This window comes from Coturnix japonica, chromosome 1, assembly GCF_054131305.1.
Source record: "Coturnix japonica strain WE chromosome 1, WE-NBRP24, whole genome shotgun sequence".
NCBI classification, from domain to species: domain Eukaryota; kingdom Metazoa; phylum Chordata; class Aves; order Galliformes; family Phasianidae; genus Coturnix; species Coturnix japonica.
In genome coordinates this window covers 37,927,477-37,945,321 of record NC_140663.1, presented here as the reverse complement: position 1 = coordinate 37,945,321, position 17,845 = coordinate 37,927,477, and the positions used below count along the sequence as shown (strand labels likewise).

The following is a 17,845-nucleotide window of genomic DNA, read 5'->3' as shown; positions in this document are numbered from 1 at the left end:
TGCCGCTGACGCCACCTCCCGCCTGACGCACGCGGAGCCCCGCGGGGCGCGTAGCGGGGCGCTCAGCATCCCCACTCCCACCCACGCACCGGAGTGCTCGTATCCCGGCAGTGACCTGCCCGTCGAGCTCGAAAAGCCCCCAGCTACAGATATGATAATTACTTATGAACAGCAAAAGTTTCCGCAGATGCTCGGACACCTGCGTGTGGGATGCGCCGGGTCACGGGCTGCGCAGAGACGCGAACACGTCGTGCGGCCGTCGCGGGATGCGCTTTATCGTCGGTTTGGCTTTCCCTGCCGCGTTGGGGAAACACGGGGAGGGGAGTAGAAGGGGGGGCACAGCGGATAATAGAATCAAATGAAGTCTATGTGAGAGCGAGAGATAACGGGAAAGTCACTTGATAAGGGTTTTTCATAGGTGCTAAGAAATACTAACGTCTGCCACAATCAGACTACCCGTTCCGAAAAGAGAGACAACAGCTGCTGTTTCAAGGAGAGTAAGCTCTCCCTCAAGACATTCATCCTAAGGTGTAGGTGTTCTGCTTGAATTTCACAACATTGGTAACACAACCCAGTAAGAGCGGGCTCCGCGGTCAGCGCCCAGAGCGCACGAAGGTGAAAGCCGTGGGGCACCGCGGGACGAAGTGGAGGCAGCACGGGGCGGACGGCCCTGCACCGGGACGGTCGAGGTGGCAGCGAGAGGCTGGGGGCTGTCACGGACTGTCCCGGTCTCTCCTCTGCCTCCTAGAGATCGGTAGTAAAAAAACAAAAGGCACGGAAGTGGTCTGAAGTGGAGGGTAGAGCAAGTTAATCTTTAACGTGGAGTGTGCATATGAAAAGATAAAGACAAGCAACAGCCTCCATCGCGGCGCTGCTCATAGCGTGATTTGTCTCAGATACAGACAAACGCTCCATCTGTTGAATGGAGATATTACAATGCAGAACATTTTGGTTCCTGTGAATACATTTAAGTACGGATGCACATGCCATATATAGCAGGAACGCACTGTTAGAATTCTGATTGCATGAAAGTTCTCTTCGCTATAGAAAGTTTCCTTTGAAATACAGTTATCCTTTTCTACGTTATCCGCCTGTCTATGCCATGAAACTGATACTTCAGAAGCAGGAAACCTGCAGAAGTTTCAAAACCCTGCTGCAGGGAACAGCCAGTGGGAAGAGTTCTTCCTTCTTCCCTGGATCAACTTTTGTAGCAGGATAAAATTTAAATTTGTAATTTTGTTGTTGTTGTTTGTTTGCTTGTAGATGCATAAATGCATGCAAAAATACAGCTGAGTGCATTCCAGTGGTATTAGCTCTGGGTTGGTTTGGTTTTGTTTTTTGTTTTTTTTTTGTTGTTTTTTTTTTTTTTTGCATACTGATGGGAACACATTTTCTGCCTTACTAAGAAGGAAAGAGAAGAAAAGAAAGACAAGGAAAGGGAAGGAAGGGAAGAGAGGGTGGGAGGGAGGAAGGAGGAAGGGTGGAAGGAAGGGTGGGAGGGAGGGAGTATATATCACATTGTGTGGACTGTACTAGTGTGCCATTAAAGTTTTAGCTACAGCTCATCTGCCTTAGCACAGAGGTTAGATGGCCACTCACATTCCCCTCCAGTCCCATTTTCTATTATTTCCGTGATGTAGAAAGACCAATCTGCAGCTGATTTTGCTCTGTGGGTGTTCTGCAGTTCAGGCAGCTCTATGAATGAGAATCATATTTCATAGGTATTTTCTAGTGCCTACTCTCTGTCACAGATTTCCTCAATAGTGTAATTGCCCATATACTTATGTAACTGGAATTTACAGGAATGACGTTTTATTTTTTCCTCAGGAAGAGAACAATTGCCAGTTTCCCTCCCATTAAAAAAGATCACCTAATTGGTTTAAAATAAAAAATAATAACCATGGAATTCTAATATTCGTGATTCCAAGGAAATGACTGTATGTTATATTATGAGACATAATATTTCTTATAATTGCTTTGTTTTCACCTGCTTAGGTTTTTGTTTTTTTGTTGTTTTTTTTTTTCCCCAATAGAAATGTAAAAGCAGAAACTTCAGTATTAAAAATCTTTGCTTTCTTATCATGTTGAATGTTCTTCACATATTATCTTTAGATGCTTTGGATTAGGCACAACTGAATTTAGACAATTATATATATATATGTATATATTTTCCTCAGTAGAACTGAACTATCTTCTATTTCCTCAGTATTCCTGTATTTTCTTTTTTCTAACTCTTTCCTGCTTCTGTAGCTTCTTCTGTTCCTTACATACTAGTATTTTTTAAGCCTTTTAATAATTAATGCCTTAAATCACCTTGACTTCTCCAAGTCATCTTCATTGAAGCTTTTCTTGATGAGAAAGTTTGCTCTTGCAAAGGAATGTCCCAGAAAAGCATTTATAAGGAAAACAAATTCTTCTTAGAACTCTTTCTCTCCCTCTTTCTTCCTAAGTATTTCTCAGCTAGAGAAAACATGTGTAGCTTTTCATTAGTGTTGGTCCACGTGGGAATCTCACATTATCTGCTTGCCCTCAACATGTGATTTAAACAGTCTATCAAGGCCCACAGATCATCTCCATTCACAACTGTGAGGCATCTGAAGATAGTGAAACAATCAGGCAGCTGGTAGATTCATTAAAGAACAGATACATGAACCTTAATTTACTTTACTTCATCACTGGAACCTAAAACTACCATCTCTACATGCAGATGACACCTAACACAAAAGCTGTAAGCACCAAAGAGAAGAAAACCACTCCGCCATAGAAGATACTGGAGACAATAATAAGGAAGAGTCGTTGTTTCTAGTTTACAGTCTTATGCCTTAGAAACAAAAACAGGCACAGTGAGAATAAATGAGATACAATTCAGGCCGTTTATATTTTGATATTAAATGTATTAATTTGTCTGAGATTTTTGTGTTTGTATGTGTTTTTTGTATGGGGGAGAGGGATGTTGTATTCAAACCTTGCAGGAGGTATAACAAGTATGGAACTGGAAGATGAACCATTCAAAATTCATTCACCTAAGAGTTATTTCACAAGACAAATATTTTAAACAGCACACTGGCTCAAGGTGCTAGTTCATCATATCAAATGCAAATGTAATTGATTTAAGCTGCTTTGCCCCTACAGCAGTTTGGCTACCAGCAGTTTAAGGTAATTTGCTTGATAGAAAACTGGTAACATTAATTTCTATCATGTCGGCTCAAGCAAAGTAGAAGAGCATCTGAAGCATAAGGTAGACAATGTATATGAATTTCTCAGGTAGTTCAAGTCTGCAGCATCACTTTCTTTGGCACAAAATACGTCTTGGGTTTTTCATTCAGTTTAGTCAGGACAGTAATGCTCAGATTTTAGCGCTGTGTTCATATGCTTAAAATCTTAAGACACTGGAGACCATCTGTGCTACTGATGACAATATCATAAAATAACTCAGAAGTCAGGGAAGACATTTCACACACTGGATCGTTCCTAAGTAAATAAAACATTAAGCATCCCCTCTATTCTAAATTCCCTCTCCTTCAGGCATTCTGTCATATGATATTTGAAATTTGTGAGGTTGTGCACTTTAGGGAAACATTAAAGAACCAATAGAATAATACTCAAATTTACTGCTGTAGAAAACAAACAAACAAACAAAAAACCCTATAAGCATTAATGTTATTGTCTGAATCAGATTTTATTTTTTAAAACACAGCAAATCTATGACATATTTTGCAAAGAGCTGCAAATCAGCACAGATTTGTACACATCTTATGGCTAAGAAATTATTTCTTTACATTTTAAAGTTTCAGTGTCTGAAACTGCGAATGTGACACTGTGCAGCCTCTACATCTGAGGACTACGTGTTTGGCAAGGCTTTTATTCACGATACTTTGACATTTCAAACAGCAACAACATCTTAGTACCCCCAAAGGCCCACAGTTCTCCAATCACAGGACATTTTAGGTGTTATCATCTCAACAGAATGATCTAAAGTCTCGTTTCTTTTCTTTTCTTTTCTTTTCTTTTCTTTTCTTTTCTTTTCTTTTCTTTTCTTTTCTTTTCTTTTCTTTTCTTTTCTTTTCTTTTCTTTTCTTTTCTTTTCTTTTCTTTTCTGAAAATTCACTAACCCTTCTGCTGGCAAAATAGATTCTGTCTTTATGACTGTAAAGCAAGTATGGAATATATGCAGCTATATGTATGTGCAGTTAAAACTGTTATGAACTGCTAAAATTGTGTACATTTCAGTACATATATATATGTGAAAGTACTCCCACTTTCGATTTTTTTTTTTTTCTTTTACTGGTATCTTCATACTAGCTAATAGTGTAGTTTAGAAGTGCCACCACAGTGTGTCATGGGAGTTATGCTTTGGACACCTCCTGCTTACTTTCACCTCTCAGCAGTGCATCCCCATGCCAGACTGCATCTTTGACATTTGTCAGTTACACATTTTCTCCAAATACCCAACTTAATCATTTTTTCATTTGTCTCCAGTGAACCATGAATATTTTAATGCAACTTTCAGAATATAATATATACAGTGGACATGGGTGAACAGCCTGATGTATCTCTATTGAAGACTGCATATTCGTGTGATTCACTGTTTATCAAAGTGATTCTGCTTGGAAATTTTGCGCTAAATTGAAAGAGCGAAATGAAATTGATCTGAATTCAGAAGGGTGACTGTCTTTTTCCAGCAACATTCTGATTTTATCAGCAATTGTTCTTCAGTTTTCACTGGAACACGGCAACCAAATATATGTAGTATTCATTGTTATATTGCACTGGTTCATTTATGTAATGTTGGTAGGAATTGGACCCTGCATTGTGAAATTATTGAAATTATTCTATTTTGTCTCTTAGGCCACTTTCACAAGTTTCTTAAATAATCTCACTATTTCCTTGTACCCAAGAGACAGTTTCAGTTTAACTAGTTACCTAGAAATCATACAGACATGAAACCACCTTGTGTTAAAAAATGCAGAGGATTATTTCCTTTGTGCGCAGTAGAGAAGCAACATGTTATTATTTCTGTAAATCAGTGAGATTATGGTGATACCTTCGATTTAGCCTGATACGGGTTCCTCACCAGGAGACCATAACAGGTTTCCTAACTAACAGTAACCTTTCTGTTTTCATAAGAAGAAGCCTCAGGAGTCACTGACAGTCTTCCACATTTCTGCTGTAGAAAGAAAAAAAAAACAACCTTGACCTCATTTTGTAGAAGTGCTTCCTGTATTTGTTTATTATTTTTACTTATCTTCCTTCTTCAGAAAAAGGCAAAAGAACTATTTCTACTTAAATTTATTATTCATATACAAGGTGCTTGGCATCACCATTTATGAGTAAATCATTTAAAAAAAAATGTTAAATTTGATTGTTCTTGATGTATTAAAATTGTCTTTAGAATCAAAATATGAATTCAGTGAACTGTGGTTTCAGTACTGTGCCAGCATGCAGATTCCAGATCTACACCCTTTCTGCAGCATGCAGCCTATGGGGAATGGAAAGCATCTATGTAATTTGCACATCTGTAAGCTGAAATTTGCATGTACAGCATTTAAGAAATTCCTTAGAGACCAAAAAGCAGACATCCCAATAAAGAAAGACAGGGTGGTAATAGGAATATTTTTTTACAACAGCAAACACAAGCAACAAATCATTTGCAAATGCACAAAAACAAAACAAAACAAACATTTCTCTGAAAAAAGGAATTCAGGCTTTGCATCTGATGAATATTTTGCATTTGCATAACACCTTTCAATTTCAGTGCTTTTCAAGCATTAATTAACCAAAGCTGCGTCTAAACTAGTATGCAGCTGTAAGTATATACTGCTCTGGAGGGAAAAAAAAAAAAAAAAAAAAAGAAGAAGAAGAAGAAAGAGAAAGAAAGAAAGAAAGAAAAGAAAGCATCATCTGCAGCAGGCTATACCAGCCTTGTAGCCTTGTTTGTATTGGTAAGGCTTATCACAGGGACTGCTGAAGAGTTGCAACCTTTACCCCAGTTACTTATCAAAATCATCAAGAGCAGAGCATCCTGCTCCTGGCCAGATGTCATGATAATAGTTCCACATGTGCAATTGCCATCCATTTCCAAGCTATGATTTAGTCCTTTTTATCTCCCCTGCTTCTTCCCAACAAAAATAAATTAGACTGGAAAAAGAACAGTAATATTGTCGTCACTGCAGGTAAACTGGGGGATTGAGCTAGCATAGGGTGTTCATGTCTCAGTTTAGCACAGTGATGTCAGCCATACCTTGTGCTGCAGACATGATCTCAGCTTCAGACCACACCCCTTGTACATTGATAAGTGCTGCTGGAGCCATGTTTAATTGAGACCCAGAGGCCACTGTTTTCTAATCACTAGATGATGTAGCCCCAGTCCTGCAGACACCTTCATACATGTCTAATTCTATGATGAATGGCATGACTCAAGTGCTGAAACACTAGCTTGTCTGTATCTGTAAATTTCAAGTACCCACAATGAAGAAGAACGTGAACTGTTGATTTAAACACTGAGTCTGGGATTGCAACTCTTCGTTTTAATGAGATACTTCTGCAATTCTTTGGGCATTAACTGAAAATGTTTTAACAATACAATGTTAAATGTAGGTTTAAAGAGTATTAAATGTACCTGGTGGTCCATTGCAACATTTCACGTTGTTGACTTAGGTAAAAACTGAAATTTTGGAAAATCAGGAATAAAAACTTAGGGCAAAACAGCAAACTTCATTCTTTTCTTTTTCTCCTTGTTCCCAGCCTCCTCTGGATGAACAAGTATTCCAGCTGTACTCACTGGTAACTGATGAGATAGATAGGCTGACATTCATTGTTGGTGGTAACAAGCACAGCTGCGATGGTCTCACTCTTTAGGGCCATACCTCTAATAGCAGTGCAACTTGTTGCAAGTGTGCCTCTCTGCCCTGTTTCTACAGAAATCATCAAAGGGAAAAGATTTGCTTATGCGGGTGAGATATGAGGTCCCTCTGCTGTGGGAACAGACATTTGAGGTCCTAATGAAGAAAGAATGACATTAGATAGCAACACAATAGAGCTAAAGGGTATGTAGAAAGTGTGGAGAAATTAAAAAACTTAACGGGTGTGGCATGTTATCTATGACAGGCTTGTACAGGTACAACAAGTGTAGATAGCCATGACTCTTTGCAGTCCAAAGGTGCAGCAGGAGAATGTGCATCATGAATTGAGAAAATTATCCTCTGTATAGGTTTTCAGGTGTTCAGCTCATATTATTTACCTTAATAGAGAATACAGCATAGTACTAACTGACTTTACTACTCTAAAAATCCCTTCTGAAGTTTCTCAGAAAGAGAAGCATTAGAGATAAGGATTTGGCCATTATTTTCATATGTTTATAATGGGTAGTTCAGATATAATTCTAACTTCATCAGGTAAGCCAGTGCTGGGTGATCCTGAACATTTTCTTTTAGTGGAATAGAGCTTGCAGTTGTGCTTGGAAATGCTTGCAGTGTGCAAGCACCAGGATCATCACTGCATAGAGGCTTTGTACTAGAGGTGGATTCCACAAATGGTTCTGACAGTGATTTCTATTCTTTACAGGGTAAAAGGAGACAGTATGTGTTTACCACGTGTAACAATATGCTACTGTTCTGTCATTTATTGCACCTTTGCAAATAAGCTTCAGTGGAGATTCTTGCCAGATTATACCCTTAGTGGAGATTCAGTGAAGATTCTTGCCAGATTATACCCTTTGTGATGTATAGTTGACTATACATCAGTCCTGGTCATTGTTTTTTTCACCTAACCGACTAGATCTATTTTGAATAGACTTTCACATCATTATACTGGTCTACATGGTTGATCATAGTCACAGTCAGGGATTGACTGACTTCACTGTAATTCTATACCTTCTAGTTCAAGGGAGCTAGCTTTAATAATGCAAGTAACCTTCTCATTAAAATCAGTAGGAGTTAATAATGTAAGCAACTCTGAAGATTTTGACATGAGGCAATACTAAGTCAAAACTGTCAATATTTTTTGGAACATCAATATAATCCTCTTAAACTATTTGTCAGTAATGTGGATACTGGCCACAAGTAGGATGGGGCAGAAACCAAAGAGTACATTCCTTTTAGCCTCTAGAGTTGAGGTCCTGAGGCCCTTGGTAATTTTCTTGCTGAAACAATAATTAAACAATTAGATGGGGAAAATAAGTCTTTGACCAAGAGGCACAGAATAGTTATACAGAAGTGACTGTTTATGAGAATGCAAGTCTGCTCCACTGTAAGGAATCCTACCCTAATCCAATCCGAAGTGACACCTTCAGAAGATGCACATCTTGATATATGTATCTCTCTGCTATGTAAACTGTTTCTTCCTGGAGCTTCTTTTTGGTTTATCAGATTCAAGCATGCATTCCACATGGCTTCACACCCTTTGAAAGTCTTCCTTTTATTGGCTGGTCTCCAATGCTATCTCTTATTTTGAATTTAGGTCATAAACATTCATATATGTCAAATCTTCCCAAACCTTTCCTTAGAGACCTGTTCCCTATTTTGGAGCTAATGCTAAATCTGTCAAAACAAATGCAACTCAAATTTCTGAAGGACATAGACAGTTTCAAATGTATTATTAAATTTGAACTTGGCAAATGATCAGAAAATACAGTATAAAACATATTGCGCCTTCAGGACAGTAAGTTCAATTTTTTTTTTGTTTTTGTTTGTTTGTTTGTTTTTATTGGTGTGAGGTGGTGGTTTGTTTTTGCTTTGATTTTCTTTTTCATTTATATATCTTAAATTGGTCCTATTTGCATTGCTTTATTCTGAGGTTAACACCAAATTTATCTTAAGTCAATGTTCTGTCGAATAAATTTGACCTCTAGTTAGGATGAAAGTAAGAAATTCTTTTGAATATGAATTACTGACCAGTCTCAGGAGGTTTGTTCTTTTCTCCTAAAGGAGAGAAACATTCATCATTCACTGTTCCAGAGATCAGTCTTTCCTAGCACATTTGCAGTTGTTCCTTTGTGTAAGAAGGCCTTGATCAGAAAAGACTCCCACTGGCTTCAATGCAGAAGCTTCAAAAAGCGCCTAAAATGTGAATTTAATTGTTTCCAGGTATTACATCATATACAGATTCCAACCTTACTGATTTATATATATATCTGTGTGTGTGTATATATATATATATATATATATATTAATAAGAAATGGGGTGAGAGAAAGATTTAGAGGCTGTTTTAGCCTAGAATTTTCGTATGTTATCTATTAAGAAGATTTCTTATTCTTCATGGTACACTATTTCCTTTAAAAGTAATTCATGAACTGTCAGTATGCCAGTATAAGGTTGTGAAACAGCGGCTTTCTGCCACTGTGGGATTATCTGTGATACTTTCCATCCTCCCCTACATGATACAGGATTGAGAGGTGTAAATCTTTGTTATTATCCTGCATGAAAATCAATAGGCTGCAGGGATGGAGGTATTTTGTCATTTAGGGAAGGGTTGTTCATTTTTCATGAATGGCTAGTATCTTGGAAGAGAGAAAGCTTGTATATCTGTCCCACATGTGAGCTGACATCTGGAGAAGATCCCTACATAGAAAGATGAGAACAGGCATGCTGGAAATGTACATCAGAAAAACAATATCAAGGATTTTGGTGTAAGTTGAAAAGCGATAGTCTTTATGGGTGCAGGTAGTGACAGGATCTCAGGAACTAGCATTAAAGAAAATAAGAACTCCTTCTCTAGTGACTAGAGTAGTGTTCACCTCCAGGGGGCATGTATTTCAGAAGTTTGTCTCTAAAAAATGTTCAACAGACCAATACTCAGAGTCTTGTTTCTTTCTGAAAATCATTTTCAGTTGCAAAGGTTTTTTGTTTGTTTGTTTGTTTTTTGTTTGTTTGTTTGTTGTTTTTTTCCTAAATGCTGTCAAATTACTTAAAATTACTTAAAAATCAGTTTATCTCTTAAAGTGTTAAATAATGCCCCAAACTTGGATAATAAACTAATTATTCCAGATCAATTGAGTAAGAGACTTCAGAAATATCAGATGAAAAATAAAATATTAACCAATGTATGTATTTATCTGAGAAATCAAATCTGGCCATGATCATCTCAGCAATATAATGAATTTCAGAAAATGTTCGTTCAGATATGTTTGTAACCCTGTACTGTATCCCTATCTCCCCCCCCCCTCCCCCCAAAAAAAAAAATATATATATATATATATTTTATATTTTTAAATAAGGAAAAGTATTTTTACATTTATATGCCTTCCAAACTGCTAAACCTCTTCCAGGAATAGGACATTTTCTTGATGTATCTGGTGTATTTACAACATGTGCTTTGTAATAGGTACGATCTCAGCTAGGGCTCCTGGAGATGTTCTCAGATCCATTTTAGGTTTTCTGATAAAGCCTTTTTGTCAGTTATTGGTGACCCTGACACAGCAGCTTGGAACACAGTAGTTCATCCAAACTACTTTATTAGATGTAGATGTCAGAGCTGCTACTAAGTCAGACATTTACACCAAAGAATATAACCACAAAGCACTATTGTAGAATGCCATATGAACTGCTGTGAAAAGTAATTAAATATTTCATAAGAGGATTAAAAATTAAAAAAAAAAAAAAAAAAAAAAAAAAAGTGAAGGAGGGTATTAGATGGATCATTTATCTCAATCTGATGTTTGCATGATTGCTGTGCAATTCTGGAAGAGCTGAGAATTTAACTCATGTCTCTTAACACATTTTAATCAAAATTGTAGGGTGAAGAAAAGAGATCTACTCGGCAGCTGGAGGGGAAAAAAAAACAAAACACGAGGAAATGAGCAATTGTTTTGTTAGGTCCAGTCATTAACAGAAGAACTGGTTTACCACACCAAGGACCTTACTGGTGTCACATTCTATCCCTGATACTCATCCTGCACTGGTAGCTTTTTAGGGTAAAAACAAGGCAAATATGAGGTAGTCTTTTTACTCCCAGCATCAGGTGATCAGCAGATTCAGTACATTTGGAGCTGAAAATTTGTTTAGTCCATTAGATTTAACTTGTTTACTCCATTATATTTAATGATCCTACAATAGATTGGGTTTTCATTTGTATCCTCAATGTTTGATTAATTTTCTTAGGTTCTTATTGCAGAATGTTCCAATACATAAATGACAGACATTTACACTATTACAGAAAGAGTGGAAACATGTAAGAGAGGAGAGTGTTGTAAATGGAAAGAAATGGTCAGTCCAGTCACAGGACATCAGCTCAGTATCCAGTGAAAGCAAGGACAGAGATAAGGGGATGGATGAATAGTGTGTTGACTGGAAGTCCTGCAGAGACAGAGTTTGACTCCACATCTGGGGAGTTCCCTCCCTTGAGACCGAATTAAGTTTATGGTTAGGAGTACTTGGAGCCTGTAGAATGTAAAACTAGTACTGTTTCTGAAATTATCAATAAAACCTACTTACAGAGGGGCAAGCTGTCTGTTTTGTTCACTGTTGTATTAAATTAAGGAAAATCCTTACACAGAAGTCTTCTACACAGGATGCGGTGGCTGAGGTGGTGCACTAGCTGGATCCAGTCTGCAAATTGTAACCTACAAGATTTCCTGTAGTGAGGGCTATGCCAGTCACCGTTAGGGAATGCACGAGGGCTATACCAATGATTGTTAGGGAATGCAAGATAGTGTGGGGGGAAAAAGACATAAACAAAAACAAACAAACAAAAAACAAACAAACAAACAAACAAAAACAAACAAAAAACCCCCATAATAATAGTAATAAAAGAAAAAAAAAGAAAGAAGAAAAAAAGAAAAAAAAAAAGAAAAAAATTGTTTAGGAAACAAATGTGCAGAAGCGACAAAGACTTAGGAAAATGGTGATTCATATGACCTTTAGTAACCATGTATTCACTCATTTTTTTCCCCTGTGAAAGAGCTGGCAGTCAGAGTGTAGTTCCGTGATTTGCAATGGCTGCTCTGAAAGTAACGCCACCTAATTTATTATGTTAGCATATTGACAGAGCTGGATGTTGGTGGTATGGCAGAAGTTGAACCTTTCCACCAATATTCCATTCCATTTTGTTTCAGTGTGACAGATAGCAGTAGAGAGGCAGCTTGACAAAATGGCCTCCGACATGGAAGTGCATGTGAAACAAATGTATGTAACTGAATTCCTCCATGGGTAAAATATGATACTCATTCACATTCATCGACACTTGCTGAGCACTGATGGAGACCAAACCGTGGATGTGAGCACAGTGAGGTGGAGGTGGTACATTTCATCAGTGGTGATAGCAGCATTAAAGTCAAGCCACATTCCAAATGGCCGTGAACAGCTGTCAAACCATGATATGAAAAGTGCCTCAGTCAGCTCATCCATGCAGATCAGTGGTTTACAACCAGGGAAATGTGCAAACAGATGAATGTCAAACACTGAAAACAATGGTAACAGTGTTGAAGTATGACAAAGTCTGCATCAAGTGGATGCCATGAATGCTCATACAGGAATGGAAAGAACATCATATGCAGAACCTATTGAACCCACACAAGTCTGAAGGTGACAGTTTCCTGGATCATGTCCTTGGTGGTGGTGGGATGTGGTGTCACTACTACAAACCAGAGTGAAAATGACAGTCTGTGGAGTCCACGTGAATTCCCCATTGAGTAAAAAGTCCAAGATGCAGCCCTCAACAAGTAAAGTCATGTGCACTGTCTTTTGGGATAGAAAAGGGGTGATCCTTCTGGATTTCCTGGAACCTGCACAAACCATCAACTCAAACGACTACATTGCTACATAGACTAAGCTGAATACTCAGATTCCCAGTCAGGCCAGAGAAGATAATCTTTTTCTGGCAATTCAGTAATTCCAGACCCCATACTAGTCTGACCATAGTGGAACACATTATCGGTCTTCTCTGGACTGCCCCAAAACACCCACTGTATAGTCCATATTTAGTGCTTTCTGGCTTCAACCTGTTTGGGCTGATGAAAGATGGACTGCATGGGCAAAAATCTTGTAGCAATGCCACCACCATAATAGCTATGAAACAGTGGGTCATCTCCATTAGTGCAGGCTCTTGTTTATCACTGGCAAAAATACATAGCTAATATTGGTGACTGTTGAAAAAAAGTGTTTTGTAGCTGAGAATTTTCTCTGTCAGATAGTGTTATTGTGCTCTTTGTCTGTTGTAGTTTCTGTGGAAATAAACAGGTGGCATTAGTTTTGGAGTGACATATTTTAGCCTTGCTGCCTGATTATTTCTGCAGGCCCTTGTATTTATACTATAAGAAATCACTGTTTTTACATTTTTCTCCATAATATAGACTTCTTTCATAGTAATCAGATATTCACAATTTTTCCAGAAATGGGTTTTTCTCAGAATGAATGTTTACAGTATCATAATGAGTTTTTCAGCTTCATTCCTGATTTCATCCCAAATAGTTTTGTTTTTTGTTTTTTTTTTTTAACCAATTGATCTGAGATGATCAGTATGGCTTTTACCTGTCAGTTTATCGTCAGCCACCAGTCTTCTGAGTCTTTCTTGCAAATTTTCTCAAGTAAGTTGAAAAGCACAAATCCATGAGCTCTCTGAGGATACATCCCCCAGTTTTCTGCATTTAAAACAGAATCCCAGCACTGAGCTTTCCCTGTTAACCTACTGGACCATTTAGTCTAGTGTCACATATTCATACACTTGGCTGCACTTAAAGCAGATGGAAGTATTTATGATGTTGTAAAATGAGGCTGTCAGAGTACTAGAAGCAGACTATGCATAGTAATCTCAAACAAGGAATGAGTAATTTATTCTGTTTCTAAGGAAGCTTTTGCTGCTTCCATGGAGGTGCTCAGTGCTGCAGTCAGAATGAAGTCCCACAATGTGGCAGAGCCAATCCAGCTGCTCAGCTTGCTCAGATGGGAAGTCCTACTCCCACATATCTTGTCAACTTCGTCCTTTTTTTCTCCTTGCATGCTATTACTGACAATTGTCATACACCTCAGTAAGTGAATTTAGTTAACACAGCAAAAAACTGTTTATTCACTTTCCTATGTCAAATCAGTTTTTCGTTCATTTAAAAGTAAAATGCTTTAACCCCAAAGCTTGTTGACAACAAGATCTGACACAAGGAAAGGGTCAGGAGTCTGCCCAGTGGGAGTTGAAAGAGACCTCCGGTCAACAAGGGCAACAAGGCATTAGGTTAGATGAAGTCATTTCACATGAATCCACTCTGAGCTGCCAAGCTTTCCTACCATATAGCCAAAGGGGGAGGTCTCGTGCCTTTCCTTTCTTTCTGATCCCTTCTTTTACTTTACTCCATCTCTTTCCTTCTTTTTGTCCTGCTTCTTGTTCAACTCCTCCCTTCATCAGCTTTGGAAATCATACTGTCTGACTTATCTTGTTTGATCCTGAAGGCAAGCCAACTCACCGCATCACTCAGTCCAAAGCAGACAGAGTAAACTGTTGTTGCTGGGTTCAAATTCATGTGAGTTACTTCAGCTTTCCAGGAGATTGGATGATGTCCCAGAGGCTATGTGAGATAGGTGCTGGAACCAAGAGGTGGGCATGAGGGAAGAATGGGAACGGGAGGGCAGTAGCACATCTGTACTTGTTGCATGTAAAAAGTTAATTTGGCTCTTTGCACTCTCAGAAATTATACCTGTAGACTGATATGCTTAAATCTAGATTGCACATCTCTGTGCTGTGGTGTTTTTGTCAAAGGAATGAGTAAAATGCTTACTGTGAGCTGCTTTGGAGGAAAGCAAAATAAACTGTTTAGTTTATTAACCTTAAGCTTTCTGATCAAGCACCAAGGATTTACATCCAGATTTATTGTTCATTAAGCTTATCTATGTGGCAAGTGATACTCTAATGTCTATGGTTCCTTTTCTTTCTACATTAAATACCATAGTGATAGGTTAGGCTTTCTTAGGATTTTAAGTCCACTACGTATATATTTTATGGAGTGTTTTGTTTTTTTTTTTAAAAAAAAAAACAACAACACAAAAAACAAAACAAAGAACAACAAAAAAAACCTACCGCCACCACCACCAACAAAAAACCTGTACCTGCAAGCTGTACTGGCTGTCATTCATTCCTAACTTCACCTAAGGGGAAGACACTATATGATTTGGCTGAGCAGAACAGCTCATGGGTTAAAAATGGAGCTTACCAGCTATTTGCCTTTTACTTTTCACAGGAACAGAGAATGATTAGGAGGTGATTGTGTTCAAGATTTGAGCTGTGGAGTTGTATCTTTCTTTTTTTTTTTTTTTTTTTCCCCTTTTTGTGTCCCTATGGCATGCTGGGAAAGGCCCTGGTCTGGAATGTTGGCCCTGTGTTCTTAGAAGATCAGAACTGCAGTTTAAAGAAAACTAAGTACGTGTATATACAAATGCGGAAAGTATGAAGCGCTTTGGAAATTTAAAAGCAGGCTAACTAAACTGTTGTGTCAACACTGCCTACAAAATTAACCTGTCCCTCTGACAAGTTTGTCTGCTCTCTGCTCCAGTCAGAATTTGGTTTATGTGTTGAAGCACAGAAGTTCTTTTCCTTTCTATTCCATTTTCTTGTGTTTCTGTACATGTATTTGTATAAAATCAGTATGTCCTTTTGCTCTTTATGATACTTCTGTCTGGGAGTTTATAGATTAATTGAATACCAAGAGAAAGAGTATGTATTCACTTATTTATGGTTTACTAAATGTCTTTTTTTTTTTCCTCGCTTTTTTTTTTTTTTCTTTTTTTGTTATTCTTGCTGTTGGTAGTAGTTGGTTTTGGGTTTTGGTTTTGTTTTGTTTTCAAAGAGCCATGTTCCTTGTTCTTAGGATTCTCTCCCTTATCTTACAGGCACTCTATTCCTGGTTTTGGTTAGCTTAATTTTGACTAAGAACTTCCTCTTCTCCCTCAGCTGTGGGGAGAATGTCTGCTTCTTAGTTCTGGAGTCTTCCTTACAATTCATTGCATAGCTACATGAATGCAGCATTATGATTGACTTGCATAAAGGGAGCCAGTTCCCACATTAGATAAACTCAGTTTTAAAGTATTTTGCATCTTCTGGTAGAAGAGGAACAATTTACATTGTATTTTAATATTTCAATAAATTAAAATCGTGAGAAGACTATTCAGGAGTAATATAAACAACTACATATATAGCCAGGTTCTCATTTCTTTTTGTAATTAAGAAAAAAAAAATATATTACTCTTCAGATAAAGCTATTTCATTTTACCCCTGCTGAGAAAAATAGTTATATGAATATTAATTGTTCTCCAGGAAATCTTACACTGATTTGATTTTTATGCCAAGTATGACTTGAATGTCTATTAGGGACTGAAAAAATTTCCCTGTCCTTTATATTTGAGAATATCCCCTCTTCATGGTACATGCAACCTGAGAAAGCAAAAGGAAAGAATTTTACAGACTTAATTTTTTCAGGCTTATATTCATAATGCAGAAAGCAGACCGCTTAAAATCTGCCCTGGCAGCAAGATGAGAAATCTGAAAGTTTAATTTCTGCTTCTTTATTTTTATGTTATTTGGATGATTACCCAAACAAGGCTTTTAAGATACCTCTGTCCCTCTCTATGTAGTCACAGCTCAGAGAATTCAGAGACTTGGAACTCAACTGAAAATATGTGGGGCATTTCCAGCACTGCCAGTAATAGGTAACCAATGGAATGGGCCTTTGCTTTCTTTTCTTCAGCCTGCTGTTCAGACTGAGGGAAGAAAGGGGAATTTTAGAAGAGAGAGAGAGAAAAAAATAAAAAATAAATGCCTTTTTCAGATAAGTCCTCAGTCTGGTAAAGTACTATCAATTCATTCTTCCCCACCGCTCTGCCATCATCAACTCATTTAATAATTCAGTAACCTATTATGTTGCACATTGTGTCAGCCACATAATGAATTGGCCCTGTAATATGTGGAAAGAAAAAAAAAATAAGAAAAGAAGGAAGAAAAATAAAAGAGAGAGAGAGAGAGAAAAGAAAAGATGATACAAATAGAAAGATAGAAATTTACATCTAATATGTACCTGTTAAAGTTACTGTACAAAGTAGAGGACTAGAGTGCGCTGTGCTGGGGGCTTCCAGTTCCAGGACCCTCATCTACTGGCATCAGCTTTTGTGGTGTAATGGTTCCTCCTTCCCATGCTCTGATCCAAATAATAATAATCAAAAAATCAAATAAAATAAAAAAGTCATCTTCCTTTTGAAACTTTACTACAAACCCCTTGTTCCCAGAGGGCTCCAGCAGACAGGAACTGTAATGTGCATTAATTCCCCTTTTGTCGAAGCCAACTCAAAATAATAGCACACCCCCCCGCCCCCCCGCCCCCCCACCCCCTCCAAAAGAAAAAAAAGAAAAAAAAAAAAACAAAAAACAACCAAAAATCCTGCAAGTACGAGCCAAACCTTTCGAGCTGCTGCCTCGCTTGTTCTCTGCTAGGCCAGGCTTAGCAGCCTGTCTGAGGCCCTTATAGCCACCCAAAGGTCTGCAAAGTCTTTCATGCATATAGATACTTCACTTAAAAATCTAGGGAGAGCAGAGGGGCCACCGAGGTCTAGCTTTATCCCTTCATCTTCCCATTACTTGTCCAACACCTTGTAAAGAGGTACTGCTCCTTGATCTGAAAGGCAGGTTATTATGTACTGAGAACTGGTGTGGCAACTGTTGCCAGCCCTTCATTAACGCTGGTGTTTAGCCGAACGACTTGACCTGAAGTGGCTGGAGCCTCCCGGGGAAAGTTTTCAATCCTTTTGTTGTGTGTTTTTGCAGAGTTCCCCACCGGAGCAAAACCCCTTCTCTCCCATTTGCTGGCTGGTGCCCTGAGGGCGACGAGGCTTGAAAGTTTAGAGAGCTCTGTGCATAACTTCACATCACAACAGCAAG

At 38.2% G+C, this 17,845-nt stretch overlaps 1 long non-coding RNA gene across 3 annotated transcripts; it reads right to left on the bottom strand.

Annotated features, from left to right (window-relative positions):
- Positions 1 to 3,654: 3,654 nt before the first annotated feature.
- LOC107311222 (uncharacterized) lies at positions 3,655 to 17,837 on the bottom strand. 3 transcript variants are annotated; one of them, XR_014942896.1, is made up of 3 exons: positions 17,368 to 17,762; positions 16,989 to 17,108; positions 3,655 to 5,167 (listed from the first exon to the last, which is right to left on the bottom strand). It is a non-coding gene; the product is annotated as an uncharacterized LOC107311222 (long non-coding RNA). The 3 variants fall into 3 exon arrangements; XR_001553952.3 differs by having other exon boundaries at positions 3,981 to 5,167; positions 17,341 to 17,837; XR_014942897.1 differs by lacking the exon at positions 3,655 to 5,167 and adding an exon at positions 14,388 to 14,505.
- Between the last annotated feature and the right edge of the window lie 8 nt (positions 17,838 to 17,845).